Source organism: Triticum urartu, chromosome 1A (genome assembly GCF_056163025.1).
Source record: "Triticum urartu cultivar PI428250 chromosome 1A, HENAU_Tu73, whole genome shotgun sequence".
NCBI lineage: Eukaryota > Viridiplantae > Streptophyta > Magnoliopsida > Poales > Poaceae > Triticum > Triticum urartu.
This window is the reverse complement of record NC_141873.1, coordinates 330,080,404-330,103,604: the sequence shown is the minus strand read 5'-3', so window position 1 is coordinate 330,103,604 and position 23,201 is coordinate 330,080,404.

The window sequence follows — 23,201 nt, the reverse complement described above, 5'->3', positions numbered from 1 at the left end:
CCGCCGCTGAGTCTGACGAGGAGCACGAGGAGCAGTGGGACAACTTCTCTGCCTGAGCCACCCCGTGTGTGTAGGTGTCCTCTCTGCCTTTTTGGCGTCTCGATGCCAAAGGGGGAGAGAGTGTAGGGATTTGCGTTGTGTCGTGCTTGGAGCGTTTATTTGCATTGTCTTTTGGACCTCGTTTATGCTTGTTTGCTTTGTGTGCTCTTGTTTGGTTTGTGCTTTCGAGTCCTTTCCTCATATGGTGTAAGACATATGCACTTTATCAATCATAGTTAACTTATGTGTGTGCTATCTTGTCTAGTGATAGATATGCCTTGTCTCTATAATATAGGGGGAGCTTTGATCCTAGTATTCGTGTGCCGTGCAGTCCAAAGCACTCTTCTAGGTGGCACACATCTAGGGGGAGCCCGTCTATATTCTAGAGAGGAGGGGTTTGCATTTACTTAATTTTATTTTCCTTGTGCAAATCCCGTATTGTCATCAATCCACCAAAAAGGGGGAGATTGTAAGGACATATTTATCCCTAAGTGTTTTGGTGATTGATGACAACGCATTTGCGGACTAATCGTGTGCCTTGAGTATTCCAAACACTTCATTGCTAGGCACAAGATGATTGGGTGCCCCTCGAAGACTGATGAAGACGGCGTCTTTTCTACGTTTCTTTTTGGTGGATTTGAGTCGTAGGAAAGTCGTACTATTAAGAGGGGGTCCGTGTTGGAAAGGGTTGGGTGGAATCATCACGTACACGTCTCCTTCTTGTCCCCTCCTTTTTCCTTGGAGCTTCCTCCGTTTTCTTGCCTCCCTTGTCTGGCTGCTGTGGTTGGTCGCGGTAGTACTGCTCCCAGGAAAACGGTAGTACCGTAGGCATCCGTGGTAGTACCGCGCGGTGGCGCGGCAGTACCGCAGGTGCCCACGGTAGTAGCGCTCCCCTGGAGCCGCACTACCACTGCCCACCAGGCTAGTGCCGCCCCTTTGCGGTAGTAGGAGCGGATGTAATTTTTTACATCCGCACCTACCGCGGTAGTACCGTTTTCGCCGAGCGGTAGTACCGCGCTATGCAGTCAGGCAGTAGTACCGCCCCTCGGCAGTACTACTGTGTCGGGTTTTTGCTACTTCTGTTTCTTTGCGGAAGTAGGCACGGAAGTTCCTCTCCCCCTGGCTGGGGGTTTTTGCCTTGCGGTAGTACCGCACGTACGGAAGTACCGCCCCCAGCTCCTGCGCGTTTGTTTTTCTTTTCTGTCGCTGGGGTTGCGGCAGTACCGTGGGTCAGTACGGTAGTACCGCACAGCCGTGCGGTAGTACCGCTTGGTGGCAAGCAGTAGTACCGCGCGGCCGTGCGGTAGTACCGCTGGCCAGGCGCGGTAGTACCGCTGGCCGCGGGCTGGTTGGTGGGTAACGGTTGGATCCTTTTCCCACACTATATAAGGGGTCCCCTTCTTCCCCGTTGACTCACCTCTTCCACCCCCAAGCTCCATTATTGCTCTAAGCTCAATTTTCGCCCGATCTCACTCCCTAGCCGACCAAACTTGTTGATTTGCTCGGGAGTGGTTGAGAAGGCCTTGATCTACACTTCCACCAAGAGATATTTGATTCCTCCCTCTAATCCCTTGCGGATCTTGTTACTCTTGGGTGTTTGAGCATCCTAGACGGTTGAGGTCACCGCAAAGCCATAGTCCATTGTGGTGAAGCTTTGTGGTGTCGTTGGGAGCCTCCAATTGAGTTGTGGAGATTGCCCCAACCTAGCTTGTAAAGGTTCGGTCGCCGCCTCCAAGGGCACCAATAGTGGAATCACGGCATCTCGCATTGTTTGAGGGCGTGAGGAGAATACAGTGGCCCTAGTGGCTTCTCGGGGAGCATTGTGCCTCCACACCGCTCCAACGGAGACGTACTTCCTCTCAAAGGGAAGGAACTTCGGCAACACATCCTCGTCTTCACCGTCTCCACTCTTGGTTATCTCGTGCCTTTACTTGTGCAAGCTTATTTTTTTCATATATCTTGCTTGCTTGTGTTCCTATCCTTGTTGCATCATATAGGTTGCTCACCTAGTTGCATATCTAGACAACCTACTTTGATGCAAAGTTTAAATTGTTAAAGAAAAGCTAAAAATTGTTAGTTGTCTATTCACCCCCCCTCTAGTCAACCATATCGATCCTTTCAGCAAGTACTCGAGGTCTTGACGAAGAATTCCTTGGGATATTCAGCATCAGAAAGCAACGGCTTCATCATACTCAACATCTCACTCATATTGGGTTCATGCCTCTGGAAGATACTCTGCAATTCATCACGATGACGCTGACAACCAGGCTCATAGAACTCGCCTGGAGTGGGTAGGGAAGTAAGCTCAATGATGTCTTGAGCTTTGGCTTCATGATGTACATTTCCTGACATCCACTCAAGGACCCATGTCTTCGGATCCCTGTTGTAGCCACAAATGTGAAGAGTGGCATCGAATTGTAGAAGCAGTTCTTCATTCTAGTGCTCCTTGTCCGTAACGAATGGCAGAAGCCCAACTTCCCTGAAACAGTCAAGGGCTTCTTCAAGACAGGGCAGCCCTGCAATGGCTTCACAATCAAGGTGCATGTGTGGAAAGATTCGCCTCATATTGTATAGAATGCAGGAGTAGTAGCTGCGCTGCTGATAGCTCCAGAATCGATCGGATGAGATCTTTGGCTTCGAGTACGGATTCTTGGCGCTATCGAAGAAAGTATTGTGTGCCCTGAAGCTGTTCACGTTGAACGATCTTGGGGATGTGGCAGCACCTGGAAGCCTTGGCAACCTAGGCTTTGGCTTCTGAACTTGTGGCCTCTGCTCCACATGATTGTTATATTGAGGCCCGGGAGCAGTGGGAGGCACCATGATGGGCCATCGAACTTGAAAGTGCTAGTGATCGACTTGAGGGGGGGGGTGAATAGGCGATTTTTATGAAAGTCTTCAAAACATGGAAGTTTCGAAGACAAACGATAGAAATAAACCTATTACCATACAGCAGAAGATAGACTACACTAGGCAAGCCATAGTCAAGTATTCAATGAAGTGAAAGCACAAAGACTAATAGCAACTAGGCAGTATAGATCAAGATGGAAGATAGTATGAAGCCAATCAGAACAAACAGTCGCTCAATGAAGACAAAAGATAATGCAGACAGGCAATGACTTCACAAGGACCAACTGCAAATAAAGAGATGGGAAGGATAGAGCCAGTAGCTCGTTCAAGACAATGATTTGTTGGACCAGTTCCAGTTGCTGTGAAAACTGTACGTCTGGTTAGGGAGGCTGAGATTTAACTCAGAAGACCGTGTCTTCACCTTATTCCCCTTGAGCTAAGGACACCCAGTCCTCGCCCAATCACTCTGGTAAGTCTTCAAGGTAGACTTCCAAACCTTCACAGACTTTGTTCACCGGTGATCCACAATGACTCTTGGATGCTCAAAACGCGACGCCTAACCAGCTGGAGGATTCACAATCCTCAAGTGTAATAAGTCTTCAGATCACACAGGCAGGAAGACTTAAGTGATGCCTAATACTCTTTGGCTCTGGGTGTTTAGGGCTTTGTCCTCGCAAGGATTTCTCTCTCAAAGGCTTCGAGGTGGGTTGCTCTCAAATGACAAAATCCGTGCACTAACTCTGAGCAGCCAACCAATTTATGGTGTAAGAGGTGGGCTATTTATAGCCACTAGGCAACCCGACCTGATTTGTCCGAAATGACCCTGGGTCACTAAGGAACTGACACGTGTTCCAACGGTCAGATTTCAAACACACACGACAACTTTACTTGAGCTACAAGCAAAGCTGACTTATCCAGCTCTGGATAAGATTTGCTCTCATAGTCTTCGCTCGAAGACATAGGATTTTGGTTAAGCATCACTTCAGTCATTCTGACTGGTTCACTTGGACCCCACTTAACAGTACGGTGGTTCCAATGACTCAACAAAGAAGAAAACAAAACAACTAAGTCTTCGCGCTCCATAGTCTTCACACAATGTCTTCTCTTGTCATAGTATTCAATGTGAATACCTTCACATACCACCTTTGTCTTCAATGTCTTCATACATTTTTAGCGGTCATCTCCGGTAGGTAAACCGAATCAGTGAGGGACTACTACCTGTGTTATCCTGCAATTCTCACAAACACATTAGTCCCTCAACCAGGTTTGTCGTCAATACTCCAAAACCAACTAGGGGTGGCACTAGATGCACTTACAGAACTGTGACAAGTTCACCACGATTATAGGCCCGTTCAATGGTGTGAGGCCTTGGAGGTGGAACAGTGGCTTCAACATTCACAGTGGCTTCAGGTTACTTGTGCTTCAGGCACCACATTAGCTTCAGGTTCCACATTGGCTTCAGGCGCCACATTGTCTTCAGCCATGACAATGTCATTGGCTTCAACATCATTATTTGTGGCAGCCTTAGTAGTTTCAACCTCCGTCTATTCAATAACAGGAGGGTCGGGCACAGACTCATTCTCCTCGAGAATGACTTGGTCAGTAGCAGGGGGTGTAGCAACTCTTTCTTCTTCTCTTGTTTCTTCATTTTCTTCATCGGCTGATGCAGCTAGAGTGTCTTCAGCAGCTTTAACTTCAGACTCGGAGACATTCACAGTTGGGGTGGCTTTAGGAAACACTTACGTGCTACTGAGCTTTGCTACACCTCCCCTTTTGGAATGTTCGACATGGTGGCCTGTGGCCTGGGGCCTTTGTGAAGCCTGCGAAAAGCGGGCGACGCCTATGGTGACGGAGAGGTCTGTACCATGTAGCTATCATCATCAAGCACCAGAGTGGTGACTTGAGGTGTTGTAGTTCTGGGTGTGTCTTCATAAATGGGGGTGTCTTGTTGAGGGCGATCAACCCATGAATCATCCTGAGCAATTGGCGTCAAGGGACGACCAATGATGATGAGTTCGCTGTTCGTAAGAACAGGCGATGATACCACTTGATGCTCAAGTTGAGGAAGGACTTCATAATCTTCTACATTGTCTTCACGACCAATGTCTTCAGCTATGGTGGGGTCAATAGCTGGAACTTCTTCATTCTCAGGAGCCTCTGTGAAAGTAGGCTCGTGGATCACTAGGCGACGTTCTTGGCTCGTGGAGGCTGGACGAGCAACAGAAATGGGTTCAACCACAAGGGGCTCACTGGCCGCAACACACTCTTTCTTTGAAGACTTTGTCTTCAATTTCTTCTTGGAAGGTGCATCATCAGAGGTTTTCTTGTGCTTGCGCTTCCTGGCATCAGCTTCAGCTGCCCTTGTCTTCTTCAGTTCTGAAGATGCTGAGGGGACCTTTGGCTTCGAGCTTGTCATGCTGGCAGGGAAGACAGTGCGAGGTTCTTCCTGCCTTGTTCTTCAGTTCGGGCCGCAGCAGACTTCTTTGTTGGCTTGGCAGCCATTCTTGGGTCGATGTCAGGACGCCCAAGAGCCTTGCGCTTCTCAGCCTCATTGTGTGCTTGGACACATTTCTACGCAAAGTACATCATGCCCTCTCTTGAACCTTTTGCTTCTTCACGCTTCTTGTGAAACTGTTCCTTGAGCTCATGCAACATCTTCTTGAAGATCTGAACATCTTCCACACTGAGCTTGGCCATGTTCTTCTTGAAGTGAGCCTTATCATAGTCAATTTTGTTCTTGAGCTCGACTATCTTCTGAGCCACAGCCAGCTCATTGGCAATAGCTCTGTGAAATGTGACGTTGATGTCCACTAGTAGTTGAAGATCATCAATGCTGATGCTCTGGTCATCAAAACAACTTGTCGGTGAAGTTGTTCGGAATGTCCACATCAAAGAGGGGCAGATTGTTGAAGATCTCTGCCTCTTGCTTGCTCTTTATCAGCTGCTCAAGGGCATCATCACCAAGATCTTTGTCACTGGACAGATCAATGGTGTCTTCTTCTTTCTTGAGAACGACAGATGGAGTCAGTTCATGCCCGAAAATCTTCTTGGGCTTCTTGGCTTTCTTGGTCTTATTGGCCTTCTTGGAGACACGAGACAAGTCTTCAGACTGCACACTCGCTTCAGGAGGTGCAGTGGCCAATGGCTTCACACACGAAGCTTTTGGTGAGGCAGAGGGATTTGAAGCCTTTGATTTCTTCTTCTTCTGCGGCTTTGGTGGACCTGGCGCTTCTTCAGAATCCATGTCATCAGCAGAGTGCTCCACCGTAGCCCCTTGTACAGCTATATGAGAGAGAAGGCCATCGAAGTTGCAGAAGGGGCCGATGACATTTGGATTGTCATCGCGTGTGCCATCAGCCCTTGGAGCAGATGGGCCAGGGTTGAAGTTGAGGCCAAACTCCTTCTTGTTCTTGACAGCTGACTCCTTGGCAAATTGATAGTTGTGTTTGAAAAGATTGTCTTCGTGGCACCATATCATTGATGATGGGTCGGCATTCTCTGGCTTCGATCCTTGGACCATGCATGGGTAGAATCCTTGAGCAATGGCTTCAGACTTGGACTTGGGCTGCAGATTTCTGTATAGAATATCTCCCCAGGGGCCCTTGATGGCGTTCTTTTCAGCATATTCAATAGTCACAAATCTATACACGAACCATTCTTCCGCCCAATATCTTCGAATCCATTGGATTCGGGTCTTGCGTTGGTTGTAGCTTTCCTCAGGATCTGACTTGTACAACTCAAACAGATCTGGAGGTAAATCCTTAGCTGTATTTCCATGACGTTTCCTGCCACCCTTTCTAGCTGATTTCTCTATTACCATTGTATTCAGATTGAAAGGCTTCAAGACAGTGAATGGCTTCCTTTTGCTGGTCAGACAGGAACTGGCTTCAGGTGAGTGAATACAACGCTGTAAGAACTCTGCAAATGAATGCAGACTATGAGAACCAAGGGATTCTCCCAAGGACATGTACATGTGACAACATTAGAGATGCGAGGGAAGGGGAAGAGGTCATATGCATTCTCAGAAGATTTTGAAGATAAATCAGTTTGAAGACATTGACCTCATAGTGCGAAGACATTCACTTATTTGAAGAGAGTCGGTTCCAGATTTGTATGAATCCATGAATAAGTACAAGTGAGGAATCTAACTAGTTGTGAAGCATAAGTGAATATACTTAGCATGATATGAGATGCAGATAAGGATGGATCCATATTTGGAAGTGAAGAAACAACTTTTGGTTGAAGTGGATGGATCTGATGGGTCTAAAAGGCAGTAAAAAGTAAGATTTAATTACCGCAAATGAACTTCTAGACGAGGTAGAGTTGGAGGCCGAGCAGTTCAATCTTCTGTGCCCTAACTTGGCGACGGAAGACACCTACGGCGACGGCGGAGAGGATGAGGTCCGCGGCCGGCGTGAGGACAGTGTCGAAGAAATCGCAGCAGCTAAGCGCTTCGTCTCCGGCGTCGACGCGAGCTAGCAGAGGCGCTAGGGTTTGTGTGAGGTGGAGAGGTGGAAGAAGAGATAATGACTGCGGTGAGTTGTGTATTTATAAGGACAGGGACGACACAAGGCAATTACGCAGGTGCCCCTGGCAGTTCACATCTGAAGTACATGTGGCATGCATGCAACTTATTGAAAGTTGTTCCATGTTCCCACGCACGCCTGGATTGTCGGGTGGTCGTTTTGGCTTCTCTGGATTTCAGGCAAAAAGGATATGGCAATAAAAACAGATTTAAATGTTTGTCTCTTTGTCTTCTGCTGACAAGGACTCAGAGAAGACAAATGACAGGTTTCAATAGAATGCATATGATTTGGATAGATAGAATTTGAGGTAGAAGCACAGAAGAGGTTAGGGTCCGATCACATTCACTTAGATCAAGAAAAATTCAATCATGAAGACATAGCTATAAGTGAATGCTGTAGAGGACAAAACACGAGAATATTTATATATAGCAGACCAAACCAACATTGTGAAGATAAACCTTGAGGTCAAATCAATGTTCAAGACAAATCAAATGTGAAGACTATGCAATTTTGACGCCACATAAAACACTTCAAAAAGATTTTGGTGGTGGCGTTACCCACCGTATAGGAAGTATTAGACCCAGAAACGACACACAATTATCGTGGTGCTCCGAAGTCAAATTCCGCTTTAATGTAGTCACACTTAGAGTGTATGTCTTCATTGATTGAAGATATACGTTACTTTGTGTGATGCACATCTAAGTCATCAACATGCATAAGCGTTAGGATGTGTGTCCAATTACATGACATTTGAGGATTCTAAGATATTTAGCTCACACTGCAACTTGCAAAACCTTTTCTCATCCAAGGGCTTTGTGAAGATATCTGCCAATTGGTCTTCAGTTTTGATGTGAATGATATCAATATCTTCCTTCATGACATGATCTTTGAGAAAATGATGATGGATATGAATGTGCTTTGTCTTCGAGAGCCGAACTGGGTTATTGGCAATCTTGGTGGCGCTTTCATTGTCGCAGTAGAGTGGCACATGCTTCAGGTGGATGCCATAGTCCTTGAGAGTTTGCTTCATCCATAGAAGTTGAGCGCAGCAAGATCCAACAATAATGTATTCAGATCCAGCAGTGGAGAGAGATACACAGTTCTACTTCTTTGAAGACCAACAGACAAGAGATCGTCCAAGAAAGTGACATGTGCCTGATGTGGACTTGTGATCAACCTTGTCACCAGCATAATCAGCATCTGAGAATCCAACTAGATCAAACTCTGAGCCCTTTGGATACCATAATCCTAGTGTTGGGGTGTAAGCCAAATATCAAAGAATTCGCTTCACAGCTAAGTGATGCGATTCCTTTGGTGCCGCTTGGAATTAGGAACACATGCAAATGCTAAGCATTATATCTGTCCTAGATGCACACAAATAGAGAAAAAAACCAATCATGAAGTGGTATACCTTTTGATCGAACTCTTTACCATTGTCGTCGAGGCCCAGATGAATTTTGGTTGGCATTGGCGTCGTGTATCCTTTGCAGTCTTGCATTCCAAACTTCTTCAGGCAATCTTTGAGGTATTTCTCTTGTGATATGAAGATTTCGTTGTTATGTTGACGAATTTGAAGACCAAGGAAGAATTTCAGCTCGCCCATCATGGACATCTGATATTGCTCTTGCATCATGTGTCCAAACTCATCACTGTATCTGTTGTCAGTGCAGCCGAAGATAATGTCATCCACATAGATCTGGCATACAAACAGTTCTCCATCATATGTCTTCGTGAAGAGTGTGGGATCCAGAGAACCAGGTTTGAAGCCTTTGCTCTTCAGGAAGTATTTGAGTGTGTCATACCAAGCACGAGGGGCTTGTTTGAGGCCATACAGTGCCTTGTTGAGCTTGTATACCATGTCAGGATGTTTTGGGTCTTTAAAGCGAGATGGTTGTGCAACATACACTTCTTCTTCAATCTTGCCACTGAGAAAAGCACTCTTCACATCCATTTGGTACAGGAGGATGTTGTGATGGTTGGCATAGGCTAGCAGTATGCGAATGGCTTCAAGCCTAGCCACAGGAGCAAAGGTTTCATCAAAGTCAATTCCTTCTACTTGAGTGTAACCTTGAGCAATGAGACGAGCCTTGTTTCTGACAACTTGACCATGCTCATCTTGTTTGTTGCGGTAGATCCATTTGGTGCCAATGAAACTGTGCTTGCGAGGATCAGGACGCTTAACCAATTCCCACACATTGTTCAGCTCGAACTGTTGAAGCTCTTCTTGCATCGCTTGAATCCATTCAGGTTCCATGAAGGCTTCAGAAACTTTCTTGGGTTCAGATATAGATACAAATGTAAAGTGCCCACAGAAATTTGCTAGCTGTGTTTCTCTTGAATGAGTGAGTGGATCAGGTGCATTGTTGCTATCAATTATCTTTTCAATCCGCACTTCATTTGCAACACGAGGATGAACTGGACGAAGACCTTGCTCTTGCTGATCATTGTCTTCATCATCAGTATTGACTTCGGGCTGAGCAGTGTCTTCGGGTTGATTAAGTGCAGAAATGATGGGTTCTTCTTCAGCCCGAGCCTTTGAAAGGTATGATTTCTCCAGTACCCATAAGCTTGATGGATTCACTTGGTGAGACTTCATCTAGCACATTTGGCAGGTGCTCTCTTTACGAGCCGTTAGTTTCATCGAACCGCACATCTACAGTTTCAACCACTTTATAGTGAAAGAGGTTGAAGACTTTGTAGGAGTGCAAATCCTTTTCGTACCCAAGCATAAAACCTTCATGTGCTTTCGGTGCAAATTTTGAAGTGTGATGCGGATCCTTGATCCAGCACCTAGCACCAAATACTCTGAAGTAACTGACGTTTGGCTTCTTACCAGTTAGTAGCTCATATGATGTCTTCTTTAGAAGCTTGTGAAGATAAACACGGTTGATGACATGGCATGAAGTATCAATGGCTTCAGTCCAGAACTTCCTTGGAGTCTTGTACTCATCAAGCATCGTCCGAGCCATCTCAATGAGGGTTCTGTTCTTGCGCTCCACGATGCCATTCTGCTGAGGTGTGTGTGGAGCTGAGAACTCATGAGTGATGCCCAATGTATCAAGATAAGTGTCGAGGCTGGTGTTCTTGAACTATGTGCCGTTGTCACTTCTGATGTGCTTGATCTTGATGCCATAGTTCGTCATGGCATGATTGTCGAATCGTCTGAAGACATCCTGCACTTCATTCTTGTAGAGGATTAGATGCACCCATGTGTATCTTGAGTAATCATCAACAATGACGAAGCCATAGAGGCAAGCAGTGGTAGTAAGAGTAGAGTAATGAGTAGGGAAAAATAAGTCCATGTGAAGCACCTCGAAGGGACGGGATGTCATCATGATTGTCTTCGAGGGATGCTTGGCCCTTATCATCTTTCCAGCTTCGCAGGCACCACACAGATGATCCTTCTTGAACTTGACACCCTCGATGCCTACGACATGTTTCTTCTTCGCGAGTGTGTACAAGTTCCTCATGCCAGCATGCCCTAGCCTCCGATGCCAGACTAGCACTCTGAAGCTTTTGCTAGAAGACATACGGCCAACTGTGGTCCTGCCGAGAAATCTACCATGTACTAATCATCCTTTCGATACCCTCACTGGTACATCGACTTCCTAAACAAACGGTTTAAAACCCCTTTCCGCGACGGCATTTGGAACCATCGCCAAGTGAGTGTGGGCGATAGGGGGGTCCTTCCCACACGACCCAGAAATCGTCGGGGATAGGCCCTCGTGGGACCCTGGTTGGGGCCGTGTGCGATTGGGCGAGGCATAGAAACCCGATCATTTCCGTAGGTATGTACATCCACACGGTGAATCCCAGAAATCATTTCCGTAGGTATGTACATCCCACACGGCGAATCCCAGAAATCATTTCTGTAGGTATGTATATCCCACACGGTGAATCCCAGAAATCATTTCCGTAGGTATGTTCATCCCACACGATGAATCCCAGAAATCATTTCCGTAGGTATGTACATCCCACACGGTGAATCCCAAAAAATCATTTCCGTAGGTATGTACATACCACACTGTTCTTTGTGTGGAAACGTGTGTGCAAGGTGGCCTAACGCAAACAGTTCGCTGCCGGAAGCCATGTGTGATTGTTAGTTGATCGAACACACCTACTTTCTAGAAACCGTGCGGGTTGTTTGAGTTCATCGCCCATGGTGCTGTCCGAGTAACCGTTTGCAATAGAAAACCCCAATAAGCAGGGTAATTAGCTTATTATTGATAATCCATGTACTAATCAAACTGATATTTCTTATAAAACATGCTAGATATTTCATATCCATATAAAAGCAACCAGGATTTCATAATCAAATTACATCAGATAGCTTCGGCACTCAGTTACGCCATTACACAACAGCACCAAGTTTCACATGCAGCATCAAAACCTTTGGAAAGTAGCATCATACACAGTAAATAGACAGATCAATCTAATCTGGGAAACTGCAGAAGCAGAAGGCAAATATTGAGCCTTCAGTGATGTTGAATGTCCTTGCAACTTTAGGCCAGTGGCTATGGATAATTGCCCGCCCAACCTTCGTCCTCTTCAGCAAGACTTCAATATTGTACCGTGAGTGTTGAATGAATACCTTCCTCGCCTCTTGACCATGCAGGTGGTTTGAGAGGTAATCATCAGTGAACTTCTTTGAAAAGTACTCAAAACAAAGCTATGCATAAATCGTTGTTGTAAATTTTGAAATGGCGCAAGGGGTAAAAACAAGGTAAAAGAATTGGTACCATCCTATAGTTGTCTGGTATCTTCTTCATTGTGCAAACAAAGATCTTGCTATTATTCGTCGCAAGTTTCTTCATCCTAACAATCTTTCTGAGTTTCTTGACTTGACTGATATTCATGGACATCTCATTTCCCCATATGCAAAATGGGTCGAACAGTGGGTCTAAGCCTCTGACAGGAGGACCTACATGTGCAAGACCAAATTGTAAGAAACCTAAATATTAGAATGATTCCTGCAACTCCACAATAATGTGCTATTAGCCAAAGGACCCTACTTGAACAAACCTCGATGGTAAACCGCAGTGTCTCCCATTGTTTCCCTGCAACACACATAAGGAAGATCTTGATCAGGTTAACTGAGAGTTGCCATACTATCAGTAGAATATGTATTGAGTACAGCCAAATTCGATTGGTGTCACATGCATAACAATACAAAATTGTACCCACAAGAAAATCAAATTGCAGAACTGAACCAAACAGTTAAATGGACAGCAGACCAAATGAACAAAAATAGTTAACTGAGCACGACATTGCAGAATAGAAACATGCACTAGAAGATAAGACAGTTAACAAAACAAAGAATGCTTGAGAAGAGTACTACGAAATGTAGCAATTGTTGGACCAAAGTGTTAACTGAACATTACATTTCAGAGGACCAAACTGTTAACTGAACATCGGATTGCATATTAACATTACAGAGGAAAAATCACTAGAAGGCACTAGCGGTGGCCTCGAGAAAACATCACAAACTGTATTTTAAAGTACACAACCGCGCGACGGTGTCGACGGAGGCCTTGAAGACGAGGTGCTCCTCCAAGATCTGGCGGTCGACATGCATGTCAGCCATAGCGACCGTTCGCGCGTGCGATAGCATGCTACTCAGCTCCATGTTATACTGCGTGTAAAATGGCTGTGGGTGGTGCTTAATTGGAGGAGGGGCAGTGATTTTGGTGGAAGGTGTCGCTCCATCAGTCGGGGCATGTGGGACGGGAAAGGAGGAGGATGGTGTGGGTGGGGTGTGGATTACTTGACCATATTGACGAGGCCGTACAGCAAGAAGAAGGGTCGGTGGCGAGGAGGTCATGCAGCAAGAAGAAGGGTCTCCAGCGAGGAGGCGGCGCTGCAAGAAGAAGGGTCACCGGCGAGGAGACGGCGCTGCAAGAAGGAGGGTAGCCGGCGAGGAGGCGGCGCTGCAAGAAGAAGGGTCGCCGGCGAGGAGCCTGAGCTGCCAGTAAGCAATAGTGAAGGTTTGAGCTTGGAAAGCAAGGAGGAATAGTGGAAATGTGGCTTTTGGTAGGAGGGAGGGGGCGGGGAGATAGATATTTCCGCGGTGGCAAAAAAAATTCGCTCGGTGCCGCGAGAAACTAGCGCGCAAGTGTGGTTCAAGCGGGGGCTGTGGAGTGTAGACGGCGAAGCTTCCTGCGTAAGCCAGACAAGACGGTGCGCCAAGATATTTTATATCGCATCCCACACGATTCTTTCTAGTAAACTATTTGTGGTATACCTGATTTTTTCATTATGTTTTGAAAGACAAAATGGTGTTACGGAGGGAAATGATAGTGTTTGAATTGCTAGAACATTTACATACAGTGAACATGCAACTAGTACATGAGCGTCGAGTTTAAATTTGTAAGTATTCCGGGTTCGTTTGGCATTTTTATGCATTAATTGAGTTTCTGGGCATTTAATGTCCATAATTCAAATTTGAACTGCAAGCACATGCTCCAATGCACCAAAGTTTGCTAAAAAATCACATGTGTGTCTTTGGGTGAATTTATAGGTCCCATGCAAGAAATGGGAATAAAATTCAAACATCTGGGTGTCGTGGCTCAGCCGGAATGATTGAGAAACTTGGTTTTTTAATTCCTGTAAATCCAAAACACGGCTGAAAATCATGAAACTTAGCATGGTGTCATGACATGGCACCAACATGATGCAGTAAATTTTTTGGTCGAATTGGGACAAGCTTTGCTGTAAGCTTCTTGCAAACCGGAGCTTCCCTCAAGAAGGCTCCTGGTTCCGAGAGGGAACGTGTCACCTCTGTGTGCGAAACGACATATGTACACTGCCTTCTCCTGCCTTAATTTTTTTACATAGGCAGAATAGAACAAATAGAAGTATCGTGCTAAATTTTGGAATTATTTCGTGTTCGTTTGGCCTTTCTATACATTAATTGAGTTTCTGGGCATTTAATGTGCATAATTCAAATTTGAACTACAGACACGTGCTCCAGTGCACCATAGTTGTTTGAAAAATCACATGTGTGTACTTGGGTGAATTTATAGGTCCCATGCAAGAGATGGGAGTGAAATTCAAACATCTGGGCATCGTTGCTTGGGCGGAAAGATTGAGAAACTTGGTTTTTTAATTCTTGTAATTCCAAAACACGCCTGAAAATCATGAAACTTGGCATGGTCTCATGACATGGCACGAACATGTTGCGGTAATTTTTTTGGCCGAATTGGGACAGGCTTTGGTGTAAGCTTCTTGCAAACCGGAGCTTCCCTCAAGAAGGCTTGTGGTTCTGAGAGGGAACATGTCACCTCCGTGTGCGAAACAGCATACGTACACTCCCTTCTCCTGCCTTAATTTTTTTGCACATCCAGATTAGACCAAATATAACGTGCTAAATTTTGGAATTATTTCGGGCTCGTTTTGCCTTTTTCATCATTAATTGAGTTTCTGGGCATTTAATGTGCATAATTCAAATTTGAACTACAAGCACAGACTCCAGTGCACAAAATTTGTTTGAAAAATCACATGTGTGTCCTTGGGTGAACTTCTAGGTCCCATGCAAGAGATTGGAGTGAAATTCAAACATCTGGGCGTCGTGGCTCGACCGGAAAGATTGAGAAATTTGGTTTTCTAATTTCTGTAATTCCAAAACACGCGTGAAAATCATGAAACTTGGCATGGTGTCATGACATGGAACGAACATGCTGCGATAATTTTTTTGGCCGAATTGGGACAAGCTTTGGTGTAAGCTTCTTGCAAACCGGAGCTTCCCTCAAGAAGGCTCGTGGTTCCGAGAGGGAACGTGTCACCTCCATGTGCGAAACGACATGCGTACACTACCTTCTCCCACCTTAATTTTTCTACACAGCTAGCTTAGACCAAATATAAGTACCGTGCTAAATTTTGGAATTATTTCGGGCTCGTTTCACCCTTTTTATACATTAATTGAGTTTCTGGGCATTTAATGTGCATAATTCAAATTTGAACTGCAAGCACATGATCCAGTGCATCAAAGTAGTTTGAAAAATCACATGTGTGTCCTTGGGTGAATTTCTAGGTCCCATTGAAGAGATGGGAGTAAAATTCAAACATCTGGGCATCGTGGCTCAGCCGGAAAGATTGAGAAACTTGGTTTTTTAATTCCTGTAATTCCAAAACACGCCTGAAAATCATGAAACTTGGCATGGTGTCATGACATGGCACCAACATACTACGGTAATATTTTTGGCCGAATTGGGACAAGCTTTGGTGTAAGCTTCTTGCAAACCGGAGCTTCCCTCAAGAAGGCTCGTGGTTCCGAGAGGGAACGTGTCACCTCCGTATGCGAAATGACATACGTACACTGCCTTCTCCCGCCTTATTTTTTTTACATAGCCAGATTAGACAAAATAGAAGTAGCGTGCTAAATTTTGGAATTATTCCGGACTCGTTTCGCCTTTTTTATACATTAATTGAGTTTCTGGGCATTTAATGTGCATAATTCAAATTTGAACTACAAGCACATGCTCTAGTGCACTAAAGTTGTTTGAAAAATCACATGTGTGTCCTTGGGTGAATTTCTAGGTCCCATGCAAGAGATGGGAGTGAAATTCAAACATCTGGGCGTCGTGGCTTGGCCGGAAAGATTGGGGAACTTGGTTTTTTAATTCCTGTAATTCCAAAACACACTTGAAAATCATGAAACTTGGCATGGTGTCATGACATGGCACCAACATGCTGCGGTAATATTTTTGGCCGAATTGGGACAAGCTTTGGTGTAAGCTTCTTACAAACCGGAGCTTCCCTCAAGAAGGCTAGTGGTTCCGAGAGGGAACGTGTCACCTCCGTGTGCGAAATGACATATGTACACTGCCTTCTCCCGCCTTATTTTTTTACACAGCCAGATTAGACCAAATAGAAGTATCGTGCTAAATTTTGGAATTATTCCGGATTTGTTTGGCCTTTTATACATTAATTGAGTTTCTGGACATTTAATGTGCATAATCTAAATTTGAACTACAAGCACATGCTACAGTGCACCAAAGTTGTTTGAAAAATCACATGTGTGTCCTTGGGTGAATTTCTAGGTCCCATGCAAGAGATGGGAGTGAAATTTAAACATCTGGATGTCATGGCTCGGCCGGAAAGATTGAGAAACTTGGTTTTTTAATTCCCGTAATTCCAAAACACGCCTGAAAATCATGAAACTTGGCATGGTCTCATGACATGGCACCAACAAGCTAGGGTAATTTTTCTGTCCGATTTGCGAATGCCCACACATTGACAATCAACAAAATCATTTTGGAACAAGTGTTGTCACGTTACAAATCAGAAACACAAGTATTATTGAAACCGTGGGCGTTCGACTTACTAATTACGTGCGGCCACGCGTCCCCTTTTTTTATTGTCTAGGAGGTGCCGTGCGGGGTAGCTATTTGAGTATGGGAGGCGTGCAATCAGACCCCTGCGTGTGCTCATCAGGAGGAGAGCCCTTTGACCGCTACCCGCCGTGCATCTCCCTCCCAACGTATCCATTAATGGCGCCTGAGCACCTATTCTACGACTTGGCTATATGTCTCACTAGACTGAGATTTAAGAGAGAAAAATGAAAATCTGAAAAGAAAGTTCTGCACGGATCTTGATGTAAGATCCGACGGACCTATATAGCATTGACTGCGATTTATAGCAAGCATGATGAATATAAGGACGATGACAGTGGATAATAATTGTCTTACATATTTAGAAACACAATTAAAAAAGCCACATGCGGCAACGCCCAAAATACACAAGGGCAAAAGAAGAAGGAAGGCAACGATCTGGCTCGCTGATCTCTACTTTCTTGATGCGTTGCTGTAGGCCGCTGGAACTAGTCTCCGCGGCGAGCGGCAACGAGCTCTTTCTTGTCCTCAAGATGCTGCTTGAGAGCATCCACGGATTCCTCCACCAGCCTTCTGCGCTCGATTCGCAGCTTGTTATTCTCGTCCATAAGTTTCTCGATGATGAAGCCGGTCCTCTTCAACAAGGCAGTGGTCTGCTCCTGCTGCTCCGCACTTCCGACGATCTTCGCCCTCAGCAGGTCGCGCTCGGCCCGGAGCTTCTCATTGCTCTCATTTAGTTGCTGGATGACGTCAGTAGACTGTTCAAACGAGGCTTGCAGGTCATCGGCAACCTCGCCCACCTGGAGATCTGATCCATCTGCCTATGGACGAGGGCACGCATGCACCTGTAAGAGTCCTCGCCTGCCCGCGAGGCACTTTCCCAGGCTGTCGCGGCAAGGGAGGACATCTCTACTGCATTAATTCGCGGCGCGGCGCGACATCTCTTCTGCTTCTGCGACGCGGCCGAACCAGTCTGCTACTTCGACGGCGCGGCGGGTCCTCCGTGCTACTTCGGCGGCACGGCGGGACCTCTCTGCTGCTACGGCCGTGCGGCGGGACATGTTGGCTGCTATCACGGCGAGGCGGGACATCTCTCGTGCTCCCGCTTTCAGGATCGCCTCTCCCTGGTGGCAATCTCTCGACCCAGAACTCACGCTGGCCATGACGGACGCAAGGGAACGATGATGAATGACTTGTTTGTTTTTGACTTTTTGTGGATGAGGAGTTGAGGATGAATGTGCAGTCATCTTGGAGTAGTAGTATTTATAACCGCGTAGTAATATACTCCTAAGTGGGAAACTGTTTAAGTTTTGATAGGTGTGAACAGGTTTGCAATTTGGAATGTGATGGGACACATGCTCAAAATTTACTGATGGTTATAAGTGCGGCACTATTCTCGGAAGGCGTAAGGTGGGCACGTACGCCTTCTCGGCCACATTCGTGGCGTTTGCACCATAGGGTGCACCGCGATAGGCAATGTCAGCACATGTCTTTTAATTAGAATGGGTGTGCCTGTCTAGCGCACACACATTGATCTATCTAACTGTTTTAGTTTGTTGTGGCTAAACGCAAACAGTTCATCCATGTGAAGTGTATGCCATCAATCGCAGACACTTTGATCTGGCTTACCCGTTTCTGTTCTGTTGCCTAATCGCAAACAGTTAATCCTTCTGAAGCGTATGCCCTCAATCACACACATACCTTGATCTGGCTAACCGTTTCTTTTGTGTTTCCTAATCACAAACAGTTCATCCGAGTGAACCGTATGGTGTATATCACATACACCATCATCTAGCTGCCCATTTCTTTTGTGTTGCCTAATCACAAACAGTTCATCCGAGTGAACCGTATGCTCTATATCGCACACGCCTTCATCAGGCCGCCTGTTTCTTTTGTTGCGCCTCATCACAAATAGTTCATTGGACTGAACCATATGCCCTGGATCGCACACGCAACTAAAATCTGAAACGTGTTTGATGCATCCTCCATCACATGCGTTTTCACCTTTTTTGACGGTTTTCATACAACACGTTTGCGATTATGGCATCACACACAGTTTCTCGAAGGGTCTCTGATCGTAGTGTCGTGTTAGCAGCATCCTGCACTAGTGCCTTCAAAGACTAGAGATTTGTCAAATTCCATAAGCACAAGGCTACGATATTTTCCAAACATCACAATCATGTTCAGATCACACAACATTAGACAGACATTAAGTTAAAACCAAGGGACTCAACAAGCATCAATTTATCCATGTGCTGATCCTTTGAGATAGCAACTCTACCTAGACCCAATACCTTGCTTTTACCAGTGTCAGCAAATGTGATGTGACTTTTGTCAGATGGACGTAAGGTTGAGTCCATGAAAAGACTTCGATCATGTAACACCCCGAGAATCATGCTATAGTAATCTCCACCCTAATGGTGGCCATGTCATCGTGATTACTATGAAGCTTGCCACCTGTCCAAAAATCAAAGCCATTTTCAATTTTTAAAATAAATTTAAATAAATTGTTCCTTCAAATAGTAAAACAGAAATGATCATAATTTTGTAAATATTCACTAACTAATTTTCATGTAAGGACCAACCTCATTCGAATAATTAAAATGGCCTTAACATAATTAAAACAGGACCAACAACTTCCAAATTTAACCATTTCTATTTTAACAAATTTGTAAACTATTCAAAATAATTTGAATCTTACTGGGCTAACTCTACAGATCCCCCTAGTATTTGTGGAACAAGTTTCATCTTCAACAAAAATTAATCATTATTAAAATAAAAGGCAAAATAGAGAGAAATAGAAAGCAGAAAAGGAATAAAGAAAAAGGGCAAGGTTCTACTGTTTGCTTGGGCCGACCACAACCACAATGCGGCCCAGCCCACATCGGCCGGCCTTTCTCCTCCTGTTGATAGAGGAGGAGGCAAGGCCATGGCATGGACACAGCGCGTGCGTCCAGCCGCGGATGTCCACGCGTCGGTCATCTGCTGTGCACCCGAGTCGGATAAGGTCGTCGTCGACCCCCTAGCGAACCTTAGTAGCCACTCACTCCATCTTTCTCACTCGTGCTCTCCCTCTGTATCCCGCCCGTTGCCGCCGCCGTCGTGCACGCTCGATCCCGCGGCCACCGTCGTTCCCGCGCCCCACCAAGATGTCCAACAGCTCCGGCTTGTACTTCTTGGTCCTCATCGCCCCTGGATCGAAGCTGGGGAGCCGCCTCAACGTCCCCTGCGCCTTCTTCTTCCTCCGCGGCCAACGCACGCCTCGCCCGATTTGGTTGCTCCTCTCCACGTTCGACCTCGATGGCCTGCTCATCTGAACCATAGGGAGCCCCTCTTTCGTTTCTCTTTCCTCCCCTAGTTCCCGTTGCCGTATGCACCGTTCGGTAGTTCGACCGGTCGCCGCGCCCCTGCTCGCGTGGTTGTACGTTGCTTGCACCAGGCCTCGCCATGGCTGTGCCCACACGTGTGCGCGCCCACGCTTGGCTGCGGCCGCCTTAGTCGCCCACACGCCTGTAGCGGCCCGCTACCGTGGCCCTCCTGCTGCCGAAGCTGCATCGCCCCGCCCGCGCCGCTCGGTGCTGCGCTACTGCCGCTGCTGCTAGTCCCCTTCGCCCCATCGCTGATTGCTGCTGCTTCTGCCTGCTGAAGCTCTGCTGCTCTCAGCCGCTCCCTGCTCGCCTGCTTCTGCGCCCAACCTGCTGCGCTGCGCCGCCCCGTGCTCACCCCTGCACCTACTGACGTCGCTCCAGCCGACTCCCTGCATCCCACCTCCGCCTGCTCCTCCCGTCGCCCACAGCCGCACCCCACCGCTTGCGGCGGCGTCCGTCTAGCCGGTGGAGCCCACCCGGGCCGCCGCCCTGCCCCGCCATGGCCGGCCGCTTCCCCTCCGTTCCACGCCTCGCCGGACCACGATCCCTTTAACCCGAGCCCAGCGCCTGATCCACTTGCCTATGGGCCACTGACGGGGGGCCCCACCGCCAGGGCAAATACAAAAAAAACTAATTAATTAGTTAATTAGTAGAATAATTAATTTACTTAATTAACAAATTAACAACCTAATTAGTCTAATTAATTCTGCTAATTAAGTAACAATCAATGACAGGTGGGTCCCCCACGTCAATTTGACCCTGGTCAACACAGTTGACTACTGACGTCACGATGACGTCAGGCTGATGTCATAATTTCTGTTTTTGGATTAATTTAAATAATAACAATTTCACAAATTATTTTAAGCTTCGAAAAATCATAGAAAATAAATCGTAGCTTGGATCGAAAAACTTTATATATGAAAGTTGCTCAGGACAACGAGACGAATCCGATTACGCGGTCGGTTCGTCCCCCACACGTTCCTAGCATAGCAAACCTACAAACGCCCTCCTCCGATTCATCTGTCTGAAAACGCGAAACACCGGGGATACTTTCTTGGATGTTGTCCCCCTTCGCCGGTATCACCTCCTACTGCGTTAGGTCACTCTAGCACCATGTATTGCCATGTTATGCTTTGTGATGCTTTGAATGCTCTGTTATTTATTGTGTTCCCCTTCGTTACTTCTTTCCGGTAAACCCCGAGACCGCTGTCGTTACCCCTGTGATCGACTATATCGATGACTCCTCTTTCTTGCCAGAGCAACTAGGCAAGCCCCCCCCCCTTGATCACCAGATATCACCTACTCTTCCCTCTACTGCTTGCATTAGAGTAGTGTAGCATGTTACTGCTTTCCGTTAATCCTATTCTGATGCATAGCCTGTCATTGTTGCTACAACTGTTGATACCTTACCTGCAATCCTAAATGCTTAGTATAGGATGCTAGTTTATCAACAGCGGCCCTACATTCTTGTATGTCTGCCATGCTATACTATCGGGTCGTGATCACATCGGGTATTGATCACGGATATATACTATACCTACTACACATGATATATGTTGTCATTAAAGTCGGGTCGGCTCGTTGAGTACCCGCGGTTGATTCACGAATTGAGGGCTGGAAGGACATACTTTCCCGACGGCCCTCTGTGTGGATCTTTGTGGTGGAGCGACAGGGCAGGTTGAGACCACCCAGGTGAGAGGTGGGCCTAGCCCTGGTCGACGTCCGCGGTTACTTCAAAATAACATGCTTAACGAGATCTAGGTATTTGATCTGAGTCTGGCTACTGGCCTATACGCACTAACCAACTACGCGGGAACAGTTATGGGCACTCGACGTCGTGGTATCAGCCGAAGCCTTCGTGACATCACCGACTGAGCGGCACACGCCGGGTTGGACCGCGTAACGTAACTTTCTTTGTAATGGAGGTTGCTAGGTCTGCTCACCAGCCGCCCTCGCAAAGTGCAGGTGTCCAATGGGCGATGGGCCCAGACCCCTGCGCCATAGGATTTAGACCGGCGTGCTGACCTCTCTGTTGTGCCTAGGTAGGGCTGTGACATGTTGATCTTCCGAGGCCGGGCATAACCCAGGAAAGTGTGTCCGGACAAAGGGGATCGAGCGTGTTGGGAAATGTGGTGCACCCCTGCAGGGAAGTTAATCTATTCGAATAGCCGTGATCTTCGGTAACATGATGACTTGGAGTTGTACCTTGACCTTATGACAACTAGAATTGGTTACTTAATAAAACACATCCTTCCAAGTGCCAGATACAACCAGTGATCGCTCTCACAGGGCGTCGAGGGGAGGATCATCGGTTAGGATTATGCTACACGATGCTACTTGGTGAACTTACCTTCTGCTCTCTTCTACATGCTGCAAGATGGAGGTGGCCAGAAGCATAGTCTTCGATAGGACTAGCTATCCCCCTCTTATTCCGGCATTCTGCAGTTCAGTCCACATATGATACCTCTTTTCCAGTTGATACCAATGCATACATATGTAGTGTAGCTCCTTGCTTGCGAGTACTTTGGATGAGTACTCACGGTTGCTTTGCTCCCCCTTTTTCCCCCTTCCTATATCCGATTGTTGCGACCAGACGATGGAGCCCAGGAGCCAGACGCCACCATCGATGATGACTCCTACTACACTGGAGGTGCCTACTACTACGTGCAGGCCACTGACGACGACCGGGAGTAGTTCAGGAGGATCCCAGGCAGGAGGCCTGTGCCTCTTTCGATATGTATCCCAGTTTGTGCTAGCCTTCTTAAGGCAAACTTGTTTAACTTATGTCTGTACTCAGATATTGTTGCTTCCGCTGACGCGTCCATGATCGAGCTCTTGTATTTGAGCCCTCGAGGCCCCTAGCTTGTAATATGATGTTTGTATGACTTATTTTTATTTGTAGAGTTGTGTTGTGATATCTTCCCGTGAGTCCTTGATCTTGATCGTACACGTTTGCGTGTATGATTAGTGTACGATTGAATCGGGGGCATCACAAGTTGGTATCAGAGCCGACTGTCTGTAGGAATCCCCCTTCCACACTCCTTGGCCGAAGTCGAGTCTAGTCACTGAAAAACTTTTACTAACATGGTTGT